The following is a 12,345-nucleotide window of genomic DNA, read 5'->3' on the forward strand; positions in this document are numbered from 1 at the left end:
AATCTTCAAACCATCCAATCACCAAAAGAAGCAAGCCCTCTCTTTCAGTATGCATACCAGTGTGTGCGTGTTGGTGGGGTTTTTTCTAAAGTCAAGGAAACTAGGGAGTGGCAGTTAAGGAAAAAAAGAAACATCCCCTAGCTGTAGACACACACACACACACACACACACACACACACACACACACACACACACACACACACACACACATACACACACACACACACACACACACACACACACACACACATAAACCTCAGTCGTGAGAAGTAACTTTATCTCTCAGCTTTAAGTGCTTCTCCTACAGGCATTGACAGATATCACAGTTTGAGAATTGAACAGGAGCTAGCTTTTGATATTCGTCTTTTCTGATGCATTAAATTGTTTTAAACTTTTGCACCATTGCCATAAAGCAGAGGTGGCGAATGGACGAAATGTCCTTACTTTCTAAAAATATTCTCCCAAGGTCTAACAAAGACAGAAGACCCGCACACAGGCTGAGCTGTGTCCGGTCACTGTGCTCTTTATCTGTGGTCAGGTTAACCTCCTGATTACATCTTCCTTCAAAACACCCCCAAGATAAAGCTACAACACCCCCCCCCCCCACACACACACTCACACACACACACATTTACCAACACTAAGCTAAAGGTGGCTAATGTTGGGCTATAAAGGAACTACAGCACGGTCACATGACTTCACGTCAACACCGCTAAGGTAAAGGCGGCTAATGTTGGGCGTGATGATGTTTAGTCGTCTCATTTCGACACTTGTTAGCAACCTCCATTTTTTATTCACCAGTGGGGTATTTACTAACGTATTTTAGAACAAAACTTAAAAATCTCACTTGCTTGTGTAAAACACGGAACCAAAAAACGTTGGCCTTCAGATCAGGGGATAGGAAATGATGAAATTCTGACTCATGTCTGGGTTTCTAAGAAGATTAAGATGTAGTAATACATCTTTGGGGCGGTGGTTGCAGAGTCCATAGGGACTTGGCTTGGCAACTGGAAGGTCACCAGTTCAAGTCCCGGAGGGGCCAAGTGATACCGAGGTGTCCCTGAGCACCGTTCCCTAAATGGGCAAAATAGCAGGGGGCGGATGGGGCTCATAGCCATGGAAGGCAACCCATCTAGGAGAAGGACACTCTGAACTAAAACCAGGACTGAGAGGAGCTGCGCCACCCAGTCCTTAATCAGCATAGTAAAGCCAACCATGAAGAACAAAGTCATCCCAAATCCTATACTTCCAGCGGCGGGAGTCCGCAGGAACATCGCAGCGGATGGTGAACTGGCCAGATGGATGGAGAACCGGGATGACTGGAAGCGACGATGGAGGGCTCGTCTGAGGATGACCTGGAGAGAATACCAGTTAGGCTGTAATGTAACGAAATCTGTCCAGCTGATTCAAGATCTGCTTATGTTAAAAAATCTATAAATTATATTAAAATTATTGTTTGAATGACATTCAGTCCAGTTATCTGGGCTCTGTTTATTCTGTCTGAGTAACCTTTAGGTACAACATAAAATACAATCCTCTCCTACACAAAATACATTTCTCTTTCAGGAATCTCCAATAAATCCTGGGGCAATGGTATGGCGTGTTGTGACTGTAGCACTGTGAAATGTCAGATGCATGTTTGAGGTTAGCCGCAGTCGAAGAAATGTCCTGCGGAAACAAGCTGTGTGTGAGAGTAAATTACTTCTGGTTTCAGTAAACACACAGCAGAGTAACACACACACACACACACACACACACGCACGCACGCACAGACGCACGCACGCACGCACGCACACACACACAAACACACACACACACACACACACACACACACACACCAAACACACACACAAACACAAAGTCAGCGTCTGTTCACATCAACATGAAAACTGGTTGTCGACACACCCACACATAGAAGGTCATCTTTTTTGTATGAATCCATGAAACCTAATCCACTTCTGTCACATTGTAGTCTGCAAACTGCCATGTTTTTTTTATTTCCATCTCTAACCTTCTTCTCTAAAGGCTTTCGTCTTGTTTTGGCAACACATCCTTTATGTATCAGTGAACTGACCACAAACATGGTCACATGACCAGCTAAAACGTGACCTTTCACTTCTGCCAGGTGTCAATAAATGTATTGTCTTTTCCCCATGTAACCCCACTTGATAAACATATATATTAACACAGCAGAGCTAGCACACACGCAGAGTCTCTGAATGTCACATGCCTCTCAAACTCTGGCAGGTCAAAGTGGGGAACGTTTGTTAGGGTGAATTCTGGCAAAGCAACTTTTTGTACCTGTAGGCAGTCAGGTGTGTGGTGAGCCCTCAGAAGAGCTCTAAAAAATTCGTTATCATAAGGGGGGATATGAAGGGTGTATTTCAGCTGCTCATGTAAATAAGTTATTGGGCTTTTATCAACTACGATTTGTTTATGTTTTTCAACTTTAATTGAATGAAGGTATTTCATATTAAGTAATATACAGTATGTTTACATTAATATATTTAAGAATAGGATAATGTCACTATTCATGTAGTTGCTTTGTACTGCTCTTTACTAGGTGTGCAGAGCAATGTTGATTTAAAATGGCAGTTTGAAGGTTGGATATATTAATAATTTAATATGTAAATGAATAGAGTGGCGCAGTGACGAGTCCTAAAACCCAGAAGTGAGTTAGCATTTTACCACTACCGGTTCCCTCGTCTCAGAGCCAATGGGATCTCTCCATAGGATTTTGGAAAATAGCAGGAAATAAGGTCTGTGGTTGACACAAATTGAAGAGACGGATCACGTTTTGTTCTACGACATTAAATACATCAGCAGTGACCCCACTGGTGATTTTTGAAGAGTTTACATGTCTGAAAAACGATTGTTGTTACCAAGTGGCTGAATAGGATTACGCCGAACATGTAAACACTCCCGTTAAGTTTGTTTGCCCTGTTCTGCTTGAAAGGAAGTACCTGCCTCCTGCAAACTGTTAAAACAAACGCTTCAACTTGTACAATTTTGAATACGTATTTTTGAATATGGATCTTAAGTTGGCGTGACGTTGAAGTCGTGCGACCCTGCTGTACTCGGTGTCATGTCTCGGACACTTATCATGAAAGTTTATTCTTTATATTATTTTCGTCATGTCCCTTTGTTCTGTGCCCTCTGTCTTATTGTGAAAAGTAATTCTCCCTCTCGTTTCAGAACTCCATGCTCCCCTCCCCTGATTGTTTCCACCTGTTCCCCTCACCTTGTGTATATATTGTGTTAGTCCCCACCTGTCCAGTGCCAGTTCGTTTTCTTATTCATGACCACGTTCAAGCCTGCTCCATGGTCGTATCCCGTTTTCTCATGCTCAAGATTATTGCATTTAGTTTTTCCTCGGAAGAGTGATTTTGTGTTTCTTGTTTTTGTTACTGTGTAAATTCCAGTAAAGTCTTTATTTTTGAAAACCACCCGAGTCTGAGTCTGAGTTGTGCATTTTAGTTCATGCCTCTGAGTTCACCCCCTGACACTCTGCTGTAGTTCCTTTATAGCAGGGCTCTCCAATACGTCGATCGCGAGCTATCGGTAGCTCGCGGGCAGCTTTCCAGTAGCTCGCCGCTCGATTATCGATTATAGCGCAGTAAGGTTGCTTCTAGATTTTTCGGCCGCGGCTGACAATAACGTTTTTTAATTTTAGAATTGTTTCTGTCACAAGAATATCAAATTGGTCCGTGACGCAGTGGTCAAGGAACAGACGTGACAGCGGCACAGCAACACCACACACGGAGCAGTCTGCTTTCTCCAGCAACACCAGTCCAGAACCAACAGCAGAATGACCCGCTCTGAAACAGGCCCTGTCGCTGCGGCTCAGAGACACACAGGGAGGGATTTGTGGTTTTAGAAAAACACTCGATATCGTCATGTCAGGTTTTTGGTGGATTTAATCAAGTCTTGGAATCGCAGAGTATGAATGTCCTCTGGTTATTTTCAGTTTATAAATACTTGTGTAAAGTTTGTGAAGGCAGGAGGAAAGCTTCCGCGATCACCGTCTCCTCTCCGTTCCTCCAAACCCTGTCCCCTCACTGAAAATAATGAGTGACAGGCTGATAGTGACCCGATAGAAACTTTATTATTCACTTAATCACTGATTGAGACATGATGAAGCTAACTTAATCTCATACATTCACAGGATTTATGTAACAGTAAGACAGAGAATGTAAGTGTGCACCCACATGCAGTATTTTTGATTTTATAATGCTGTTGTAAATACTCCTGTTGTCTGCTGTGTTCAGACTTAAGTCATGTGTGTGATGCCACATTCAGGACATTCAGTATCCTTTTTTTAAACAGAAGACCGTTGCTAGAAGCTGCAGCTAGACTGCAGAAGTATTAGTTTTTTGTTTTTGAGGAAGGAACAATTTCACACACAGATTTAGGGAGGTTAGACCTATTGATTTATTATGGTTTATAATTTAATGTCAAGACGAAGAAGAAGAAGAAGGAAAAGATGGCTGAATTGTTCAGTGTCAATCCTGTGGAGATGGAGATGGAGGTTATAAATCTCCAAAATCATGTTCAGCTTAAGTCTCAGCAAAACTCCCAACTTTTCTGGAATCTTGTAGACCCCGAAAACTATAAGAACATTCACCAAGCAGCACTGAACATTTCTGCTTTATTTGGTTCTGTTCTACATATGAAGCAGCTTTTTCTGACATGAATGTCATGAACTCTAAATACAGAACAAGACTGACTGATGAACATTTAAATGACTCTATTAGAGTGAAACTAAGTGGGTACTCCAGCATTCACCTCTCTGGTGGACTCCATGCAGTGCCATTCATTTCACTAACTGTGAAAAAGAGTGAATGCCACTTATTTTACACATGTGCCATAAGATGCTTGTCAGGTGGTGATTAAGGACATTTATGTGAATTCTCAGTGATGTATTACTATGTGGGCCATAATAATATGTGAGAAATTGTCGTTTTCTTGGACCTTGATGTGAAGTTAAGATTTGTGATAAGCTTTAGGTATTGCAATTTCACACGTGTACAAAAGTATAGCTTAATAAAACGGATGAGGGCTATACCAATATATACTGTATATACGTGAATGTAGTTGTAGAATGTAGAAGCGATGTGATAAGTAGCTCTTGGCCACTTTCATTTTTTCAAAGTAGCTCTCAGATGAAGAAAGGTTGGAGACCCTTGCTTTATAGCATAATGTTTGCATTTTGCTTCTGGCGATTCGATTTATGATTCGAAAATTATAAAAGTAGGGTGGACATGTGGATATTATCCGGCTGAACAAAACGTGCATTCATCTAACAGGTTAGTTTTCCACAGACCTTATTTCGAGTTATTTTCCAAAATCCTATGGAGAAATCACATTGCTCTTTTGTGGAGGGAACCCATGCAGCTTACTTCCGGGTAAATACATCATCCCTGCACCGCTCTATTCCAGTTGTGGAATGTGACTATTAAAAAGACGGTTATATTTGTAATACTTTCCATTTTTATTGTCTCATTTGGTGGCATCAATGTGTGCATTTGATACAGATACAGGACCCCCCCCCCCCCCCCCCCCAGATCAAATCCCAATTTAACCTGTGTATTAGTAAAGTTTCTCTCTCGAAAGTTGACAACTGACAGGCGTGTCAACCTTCAGGAGTCATTGCTTTGTCCAGGCTTAATCCAGCTGACCTGTGAGCTCCTGAGTCTGTGCTCCACTGTGAAACACACTGTGAACACAGACGTGACTCATCGACAGTCCCTCTGTCAGACTGTCGACTCAGCGCCTGGACAGAACAGATCATTCATTAAAACACAGGGTCTTCATTAGCACAGTTACTGTCACTTTCAGCAAGACAGACAGAAAGCAAGAAATAAAAGAAATATTTGTCCAAATGTCGAAGTACCCTTTAAACCTGCCGAACCCGTAGCAACGGCTTTCAGCAGCTCTGTGATGACATGTCGACAGTGAAGCTGAAGGGTGTTCCCGCTCAATGCAAATAATAACAAAACACTCAACCTTTCCACAGTGTCAAGTTATTCAGGTTAAAAAATCAAAAGCATGGACCAATGACAGGCAGGTAGGGCTGTGTTCATCCACTCAGGTGCAGGGTGAGGGTTGCTCAGCGGTTAACCTGTTGTGGGGTTAACTGAACCTGTTTGAAGGCTCGGCCGAAACCAATGAGAGGAGAGAGAATTGTATGACAGAGGGTTTCACAACCAAGTATAAGAAAGGTTTTCACTTTTGCTACGATCCTGAACACACACAAATTTGTTGTGTGTGTGTAAAGGTACAGCTGGCAGGACTGAATACGCCCAAAGCATTTACTCAGGAATGTGTGTTACCTGTCTTTGAGTCAAAACCATAACTAAGCCATGCAGGGGGGGGGGGGGGGGGTGTGTCCTTTCTGACAAAGAGTTAAATCCTCACCAAAAAATTACTTTTTTATTGTCTACTTAGCATTTTGCAAGATGTTTTACCTCTTGTGTCATCTTTGATGTTTTTTTCGCCGTAGAAAAATAAAAGATGTATGCAAGAAATATTATGGTTTCTCCTAGCCATTTCCCACAGATCGGTTCAGCATGATGTCCAGCGCCCCCTTGTGGGAAGCACTTTATAAACTGGATATGTGTTTTCTATTAGATGTAAACTGTCAGTGAATGAGGAACTTCCACATTCACACACTCCCACACTGCAGGCCTGTAGCAGCAAGTTACACAGGTGTGTGTGTGTGTGTGTGTGTGTGTGTGTGTGTGTGTGTGTGTGTGTGTGTGTGTGTGTGTGTGTGTGTGTGTGTGTGTGTGTGTGTGTGTGTGATTACAGGGTAGAGTAATAACGGCCTGCTGTGGAATGGCAGCAGGATTTCACCTCAGTTAGAACACTTCTTGTTTGTCAGTGCTGAGGCGGACAGATGAGCTCACACTGATCTGAGCTCTGTTTAATCTGTGAATACACATCTGACAGCATGCACACGAGAGCACACCACTATTTCATGTTTCTAAATTCCCTGTTATATATGTAATGACAATGATATTTCAATATTATGATATGATTTAATCTTTTGTGGCATACTATATTAGTCTCTTTATGGTCATTGTTTTCGTGGTTGTCTTTCTACAGTCTGATTCACTTCCAAACTTTATTGATTCGTTGTCACAGGTTACTGTCACATATCCTCTAATAACAAACCACAACTGACACCTTGTGGTTGAATGTGTAATGCCACCTCATCATCACTGTCTGTAGCAAAGGCAGATAAACACATGATGTTTCAGTGATTTCAAATATGTCATGTTGAAGCACAGGCCTCTCGTCTCTATGCATGAGCTCACCAGCAGAGAACTTTGTTTTTCTTCAGACATTCTTTCAATAGCCCTGAGATCTGGCTTCTCTGCTTCTGATTTGCACATCCGACACTGTTGTCAGGTTTTACATCCTGTATTTAATCTGTCATGATTATTGAGATAGCGAGCAATGGTACTTGAGGTTTATGTGCTGTCAGGCACTACTTCTAGTATTGTAGACCAATCATTTACTTACTCTTCCACTCATTCCTTAGAGATTTGTCCCTGCATCCAGACCATTGTTATTGTGTATTTTTCATCAACAAATATGTTGTGTTATTTTCCCCCATTTGAAAAATAATAATAATTTCAATCTATATAGCGCCTTTCATATACCCAAGGACGCTTATAAAACTCTCCAATGAGTTTGCCAATTTGAGACATTTCATTTCCTCTCATAAGTGCTTTATTTATTCACAGTGATTTTCATCTTGAAATTTTCGACCTGATTTACCAAGGCTTTCTTTTTTTCTGCACTTCATTCTAACTTTCAACATAAACATTTATGTGACTCATTCTCGTCTTTGAGTTTCCTTTGCGATTTTCCTCAATACAATCATTATTATTTTAAACACATCCACAGGATGAAAGGGAAACATTCCCACATCTGCATGGCCCTGGGGGAAAACACCTCCAGTCATCATTTGACTGGCAGTAAATACAAAGTATGAGGTCTACTTTAATAAGATTTTAAAAAAAGAAAGAAAGAAGAATACCATGCAGGATTTCTCTGTAGTCAACATGTTGAGGTCTCTTTGGGCAAGAGACTTCACCCCCAAATTGCAATGACAAGTGTATATCGACGGGGGACAAGGCAAGCCAGAGTTCGAGCATATTAGCATAGGCAGTTTTTGGAACCTGTCTGGAGTTAGATTGTTATGCCCATAAACTTAATCATGCATATGTGCCTGCACAGTACCAAAGGCACATAATGGACTCAACTCACCATCATTGTTGAAAAAGTATTACCCTTACCCATGTAGCGGGAGGGAAACCTTATATTGTAGGATTGAACCATATCGCCTGACTGTGCCACCCAGGAAAACATTCACAATTCATACATCACCAACCAATAAGCACTATAATGACGGTCACAGACGTGTTGTTTCAATTGGTGACTTACAGGTGGAACATTTCTGAGATGTGACATTATTATAAACCTTATTCGATACCCGCCATATTATTTCGGTTCAGGCTGGTGATGATGTGGAGGACCTCATACTGTTGCCAGGGTCACTCCTTGTCGACTGGGAAGGTTACGGCCCTGAGGAGCGGTCTTGGATTCCTTCCCGCTTCATTGAAGAAAAGAGCCTCATTGAGGATTTGGAGAGTCTCAACTCAGAGGAGCCACCCCCCCCCCCCCCCCCCCCGTTGTGAAGGGTTCAAGTTATCATAAAGTCAATGAGACCCCGGACATACCGTAGATTGAAAAGTAAGTCAGTAACTGATGCTTTGAAGCCATTTGAGGTCCTGTATACAGGCTCTGTTAAGATCCTTGCATTATGCTCAGTGGATTTCACAAAGTCGCTGAATTTGACCTTGCTGTGCCGCCTTTCCTGTAGCATGCAGACTTCTAGTCGCCACTTCTCTCTGAGCTTTGAGGTTTTAAGATAGTTCCTCCATGCAGGGGATTTCCTCCATTGCATTACAGCATCCTCTTAAGCACAATGCAAAGGCCTGGAAAGCATTGGGGTCCTCAGGTTTAATTTGAGACCACGACAGGGAAAAACTCACTAAAGTACAAGTACCTCAAAATTGTACTTAAGTACAGAACTTTATACCACTACCCTAACTGTCAGTTCTCTCCACACACCTTTATTTTATAACAATATACAACACTATATTTAGTGATTGTTATCAACAAGTATTAGAGATGTAGGCTGTCTGAACGTTGAGAAACATTTACCTTGTCCTCTTTAACACGCTGAACCAGCCCAGACCAGTCAATCACACTAAACACCTCCATCTAGTGGGCATGTGAGATCATTACATCTCCAAAACAATTACGTGAACCCAGATTTAAATGTAGTTTGAACTTTAACAGTTATTCATTCAACTGTAGTAAATAATCATTTCGTATTGTTTAAAAGTAGTACAACTACGGTCTCTGAAATTGATGTTGAGAAACATTTTTGTCAAGAACAGTTTCTAATCGGACTTTGAGGTGAGATGATCCAGTGGACTTTAGTCAGGAACAAACTTGAAACCCCAATAACACAGACCTGAAAATCTGCACCATGAAATACGACTTTACATGTTCTAACCTCTACAGGTTTTACCGGAACTTCTTTCTACTGAAGAAAAAGTCCCTCCTCAGAAATCCTTTTGACCTTTGCTTTCTGTTTTTAAAATAAGCGACTTTGTTGCAAACTGACAGAGAAAATTATAATATGGTATATAAGGCCACTTCTGGAGGTATACCCAGCAGACGGTATTTACACTCAAACTCTTTTCTTTTCTCATCCTGTCTTCATCTACTCTCACCTGCCATATTGAAGTTTGATGTCCTTTCACTCAATATCTCCTGGAGTCATTTAGGTCCATTAGTGACATAAAGTATGTAAGCTCATAGTAATGTGACACACCTTTTAAATGAAATGTGTTCATAAAGTGGTGACACAGGGCTTATCTATCAGACCACAGGGACTACTTTCTGTCAGATGTGTACCATTATTGGCTAATTTTAATCACTGAGCAACAGTCAGTATCCTACGTTTTAATAATAAATGTATTGGATTTGAATATGAAATAATAAGTAATATCCTTGCAGTCTATAAAGCAATGTCAATCCAAAACAGGTGCATACTTTGGGTTTGTACAATACAATAGTTTTTTAAACGAGCAGGTAATGCAAAACTTTTTTCTTTGTAAATAAATGGAAATATAAATGTAATTGCAACTTTATTGTTCCAATGTCCTATATTCTTTTATTACCATTACTTCACAGGAGAAATGTGTGATCCAGACGCAGACACAAACAGATGATTTCCGGTCTTGGTGCAGTTTAGAATATGAAGTTTTATTGAGCGTTAGATACCAAGGTTTGTAATCATTCAGTCAATGGTTGTGGTATCTGCCGGGCTGGTGAAATCGTATGCTCTCTCCCTCCTGTGTCCTCTCCCTTTCCGGTGACCTACAGTATAACCCCTTTTATACACCCAGTGCAGCTAACCCCCGCCACCAAGTGTCCAAAATAATTGCAGTATAAATATAAATAAGTAAACTGACACACCAACTACACCCATAAAATGGCTCCTACAATAACTAAAATATCAATGCCTATCAGTCACGTTCCGTGACGCTGGTTGTTATGGAGCTACGTACAGAATATATTTGAGAAGCTTTCAATCCTCCACAGCTCCATGAACTCACTCGATTCGTCGAGCTAGTGCAGTCAAATATTGGAACAATTGCAATATATTTTATTACAGTTCAGTTGTTTCTGTAAATGAATAAAATATGAGTACAGAAGTAACAATGCCACATAAAGTGTAAACTAGTTTAAACTCTTTGGAAAAAAACTATTTTGCATATTGCAAAAGTAATAAGTTACTTTTAGTAAATGCATGTTACACGAGACAGCAAATTGTTGTTTTAAATACATCATAGAGGTTAAACCTGACATCTTTATTGATATGTAGCCAATAATGTTTATTTGACCTCTTAATGTGATATTTTAATAGTTTTAGTGTTTTCAAGTGAGAACTCACATTGCAAGTGCTCTCCCACAGAGCAGTGGTAGGCCACACTGTGCTTTTGAAAAGTCTGTATCCTGTTGGATTTGTCATGAGTTTGTTCATTTTTTTTCTCCAAATGTTATTTTCAATATTATAATAACTTTGTAGTGATTTTATACCTGAGAATTGTAAATTACTATATCTGTCATTGAGCAGACCATGACTATTTTAAGACAGGGATGGGTTCACATACACAGCACAAGCAGCAGATATGACCCCCATTATTCCCCCTCCTGGCATTAGTTTCTGGACAGTCAGCTTTCCAGTGCTGTCTCCCCCTGCAGAAGTTACATATTCTTTTTTTTCTCTTTTGTATATGTCTTTTTATTTCATTATAGTGTACACTATTATCAAGATAACTTAACCTGTTGAACCCCATCCCTCCGCCCCCGGTGGAAAAACGCATCATCTGCAGGAAACAGCATCTGAGGGCATCTTAATATTTAATAAACTATGAATGTTTTATATCCATGTAACAGGAAGAAACTCAGCTAACAGATATTTTTTGCAAAAAACCCCCACAAAGCTAACACTCAGCCTCTGAATTAGCTAGGAGCTCAAAAATGCTAACAACATTTGGAACAGAAACTCATTCATAACAACCTTATTACTTATCGTAGCTGCACACCCAACCCATCGATTAGCATCTTGAGAAGACAAAGAATTGATAGGTACCTACATCATCACTCTATGATAAGAACTCGCGACTTTATAAGCAAAAACAGACATCACAACACTTGGCGCTAGGTAGCTAAAACGGCAATATCTCTTACCTTCGTTTTTGTCGGATCAAAAGTTGTCTTCAATGGCATTAAAACGATAAAACGCTGCTGAAGTTAATCCATAGGTTAATGCAATGTGTCTGTGTCACTTTGAAATGATTTCTGATAATCCATCAGCAATAAATACTTTTCCATTTTCAGATGTCAGAGCTTGACATAGATTCGCTCTGAGCAAAACTGCATGCACAAATAGGGTGGCCATTTCCATAACACCAAAAAGGAGGACACTTCGGGATTATCTTTTAGTTTTTATCCTGGCTTCACTGAATCCTTCACACTCAAAACACAATAAGACTCTAGTGTACTAACACAAGTTGAATGTCTATTTACGATACTTTTGCCCTTTCCTGGCTGCTTCCAAGAGTTTTTTGTTTGTAAGGAGTCTCTGGTACATGTCTGTGCACTCAAATGTGAAGTTGACACAAATTCGCAGCTCTGCCTTGACACTGTCCACATCCAGACGATTTCTCTCATTTCTCCATGCTGAGGTCATCA

This window comes from Notothenia rossii (assembly GCF_949606895.1).
Source record: "Notothenia rossii genome assembly, chromosome: 10".
NCBI lineage: Eukaryota > Metazoa > Chordata > Actinopteri > Perciformes > Nototheniidae > Notothenia > Notothenia rossii.